The sequence below is a fragment of the Ammospiza nelsoni genome, chromosome 30 (assembly GCF_027579445.1).
Source record: "Ammospiza nelsoni isolate bAmmNel1 chromosome 30, bAmmNel1.pri, whole genome shotgun sequence".
NCBI lineage: Eukaryota > Metazoa > Chordata > Aves > Passeriformes > Passerellidae > Ammospiza > Ammospiza nelsoni.
In genome coordinates this window covers 41876-45959 of record NC_080662.1, presented here as the reverse complement: position 1 = coordinate 45959, position 4084 = coordinate 41876, and the positions used below count along the sequence as shown (strand labels likewise).

Below are 4084 nucleotides of genomic sequence, written 5' to 3'. Positions count from 1 at the left end.
GAGCGGTCCTGCCTCAGGTCCTTCCCCGCCCTGGGGCGAAGGACCCGTTTGATGCCCGGGAGGGACTGCAGCTCCCGGTGGCGGGGGACGGAGCCGTGGCTGTCAGCCCGAGACTCCAACTCCCGGCAGGCTCTGCTGCCGGCGCGGCGTGTGACGCAACGGCTATCGCGGCACATGAGTGGCTACCAGCCCGAGACTCCAACTCCCGGCAGGCCCTGCTGCCGGCGCGACGTGTGCCGCAACGGCCGACGCTGCCCGGGATTTTTCTCTAAATCGGCAGTAAATACAGCTGAGTAAAATTAGCTTGGTTTTCTTCCTTCTTTTTTAACTGAATTGTTTTTATTAAAAATACTATTTGAATATGTAGAAAAAGTGGGGATGTCCTGTACTATATCCTAGCTTTTCTTGTTTATAGGGTGCTCAGAAAACATGCGTCCCTTAGAGTCCCTCAGAAAGGTTCTCAGTGCGATCTCTACCAAGGTATGTATTTACTAATAAGTGATCCCTTTAGATATTTGCCTGTGTACCTTTTCCTGTAATTCAGAGCTTGCGTTCTGTGGGTTTTATGATAAACCTGTAAAATATGTAAGAATGCTTTTGCAAGTCTGAATCGTTGAAGGCAGCAGTAAGTGGATTTAGAGCCTGTTCTTGACCAGACAACGGGAAAAAGTGTGACTTTGATGCTGAACTTGTTTTTTTCATTTTTCATTTGACTTGTCTGGAATGATTTAGGAATAGAGAGAGCTAGAAAAAGAGAGAAATAGAATTGATTATTGAGCACTCCTCAAATGCTCACCACGATTCAGTGTAGAGCCGAAGTGAAGGGTGATGGAACAGAGCTCTGTGCTTTAGAAGGAAATAAATTTAAACCTGACCTCCGCACAGAGTCTCACTAACTTCTTTTGTTTTAAAATACAAAATATGATTAGGAAGTGTTGGAAGTTAGTGTTTTGGGAAAGAAACGGCAGTTCCACAGAACATTCCATTTAACAGAGGCTCTGGGAAGGATTCATGTTGTAACTGCTGTCACTGCAATCAGTTGGTGGTTCAGCCTTGAAATGTGCACTTGCCCTTCTATAAAGCACTGTTTTGTTTGCCTTTCAGTGCTATGAGTCTTGATAAATTGGAGAAGAGCCCAAGAGAAATTTTTCATCCCTTGATATAAAAGGTAGGAAGTGACTTTTTTTGGTTTGGTTCTTTTTCTTTATTATTTCCTGGAAATAAAAGTAATTAAGTATAGGTACTACTGGTTTGTTTCTTCCAGTAGCAGATGATAACAATAGCAGTAGTAATAGTAAAAATAATAATAGAAATAATAATAATAGCAATGTAATACTACCTAAACTGTCTTTATCCATTGAACTGGCCATTTCAAATCAAAACTTCTAAACACAAATCAAACCATCATCCTCGTAGAATCTTTCACAGCAGTGGGCTATAGATCCTGGTTTTGTTGACAGGATTTATTGGTTCTGGAATAGCAAGAGGGAAGTACAAGCCTAACTACTTCTAGCTCACAGACCCATCCAGTGAATACTGCTTTGTGTTTTGGTGGGCTTGTGATGACTTTGAAATCAATTGCTCATTCCAGTAAAAAAAATTAATGTTTTTTTGAACCTGACAGCAGAAATAACTTTAGGCACCAACTTAATAATAACAGATCACCAATTTAAGTTCATAATTTTATGCTGTACTATCAAAGTTTAAAGGTAAATTTTTACTTATTAGGAGATGGTATAAAGTGTATGTTCCAATGTGTTGGATGTATGCAAAGGTACATACGTACCCGAAAGTCCTTAGAGGAAACAAATTTTTACGTCTGCTGTTTGATTGTTTCTCATACAATATTTGGTTTTATTTCCCAGGGATCGGTGAATTTTAACTTTGGAGTCCTCTGTGCTAAGGATGCTCAGCCTACAGATGATGAAATGTTCAGTAATGGTGAGTTTTTCACCTTCTCTTTAATTGCTATGCTGATCTGAATAAGAAAAAAACAAAAGCAAGAGAAAAAAAAAGGATGGTTTATTATTTTTTACGCTGTTATGTTTGTTTCCTCAGTATTTGCTGCAGCTCTGCGAACCCAAGCTTTGGGTTCCTTCTGTCCCACTGGGAGTTGCCCAGTTTGGTTGCATCTGGTGAAATTCACCCTGAGACCTTACAGAGCTAGCTCAAACTACGTGAGAGCCATTTGCAGTTCTCTCCAGACACCTGGAGAATGGGTGATGTTTCTGAGGGTCTGGCAAGTATACTTGTATCAAAACTCAGTCTGTGAAATTTCTGGGGAAAACCCTTCTGTGTCCTGAAGGGTTCAAACTCTGGTGAGGATCCAGTTATCAGGTGCTCACCTGGATGGTTCCAGCTCTTAAAGTGAACACTTGTACTCTTACCCTGTAGTTTACATCTATTGTATTTTTGTTATTTTGCAAGATTTTACGGCTTTGCAAAATATTGTGCATTTCACTCTTTGGAACCTCTCAGATCGTTCTTTGGTGCAGCACCACCTCATGGGACACTTGGCTGCCGTCCTGAAGGGGTTGGTCGCTAGAATTGTAAATCCTGGAGAGTTTGTAAGTCTTCTGTCCCCAGGGAGGTACCATGCTTTGTTTACTTTTGTTCTGTTTGTTAGGCGCTGCTTCTCATTGGAAGTATGAATTTCAAACTACCCTGTTCTTATTTTAACTGTTTTCCTGGTTCTCTCCCTACGGCAGGGAAAGACTCTCGTATCCTTGTCGTCGGGCTCGGTGCTGTCCAAGAAGATGCAGAGACTAAAAAAATCATAAGAAGCAAAATATGACTGCAGGGAAAACAAGCTGGAGAGAACAAAAGGTGATATTGTTATCCTTACCCTGTATTAGAAACATCCGCTGTGCTTTGATGCTGGCAGCTGCCAGGGGCTTGTTAGCTCTTTGTAGGCAGGTGTAGGTGTTCACTTGTAGGTTTTTTCTCTGGACAAGTCAATTCAAACTTTGCTAAGCTTATATTTGCAAATTACTCTCTAGCACAGTCCAGCATGACATTTTTGAATGTTGTAAAAATACCATGTTACTTGGAAATTGCTAATGATGAGAAGCTTTAGGGAAAAATAAGATGTCAGGGTTGGGAGATGTGAGAAGAATTTTGAGGGGATGTTAGACTGAAATAAAGCACACTTGAAGCTGGACTGGCACGCTGGCAGATCCCCTATTAAACAGTAGTGCTGAGATTAGCCTGGGGGTTGCCCATTGTTTCTGTAGAAATAAATGTTTTCTGGTCTTCAGAGGTAAGCTGCTTTGAAAAGCTGGAAGGCACAGCATAGTGACAATCCGTGTGCTTCGCATTAAAAATAGATTTCAGAAGGGTCCTAGGCTTTTGTCTTTTCCTAGAAGTCGATGTAATCCTATTGAGGAGTTTTTAATTCTGTGCTGCCATGTCATCGATCAGGGCCCTGTCGTACTAATCATCATACAGATGCAAAACAAAAAATCAGACCCTGTCCCGACCACTTAGAGCCCAGAACACGATTTCCTCAGGCTGCCATTTGTGTGCCATCGGTACTCACCACGGAAGCGAGCTGGGGATTGTTGCACCCGTTGGGAACAAACCGCTTCTCGTCACACAGAAATGGAATTGGGACGACGCCTCAGCCAGCCTCTCTCTCCTGAATCTGCAGCAGAGCAGTTCCAGTCCATGCGGGCAATCCAGTTCCTGACGATCTGAGCGCACGGAGCAGCGCTCAGCTGCTGTGGGGGGCTCAGGGAGGGCAGAGTGTGCATTGTCATCTTCCTGAACCTACAGACGCGAATCAAAGTGAGAAGCCACAGGGTGGAAAGCAGTCGCATATATGCTAAATAAAACTTGCAGGTTTTTTTTAAGAATTGTTTTTGCTTGTTCTTTGTTGTGCTTCTGTGCTTAGAAAACCTCCCTTTACAATCAGTTCAATTCATCAATTGAACCTTTGTTTGCAGACTCTCACTGAGCAGAATTTGTTGCAGACTCAGTGCACGCTGTGCAGGCCTCCCGGGAGTGTGAGGAGCTCACGTGTGCTACTTTTTGCTTTAGGACGCTCTGAGGTATTTATTCCTTTTGGGATACATGATGAGAATTC

The 4084-nt window shown here is 42.6% G+C and overlaps 1 long non-coding RNA gene across 1 annotated transcript; it reads left to right on the top strand.

Moving 5' to 3' along the window:
- Window positions 1-233: 233 nt before the first annotated feature.
- On the top strand, window positions 234-3801 carry LOC132085499 (uncharacterized). The gene is made up of 5 exons (XR_009420236.1): window positions 234-480; window positions 1105-1168; window positions 1866-1941; window positions 2059-2826; window positions 3421-3801. It is a non-coding gene; the product is annotated as an uncharacterized LOC132085499 (long non-coding RNA).
- Window positions 3802-4084: the final 283 nt, after the last annotated feature.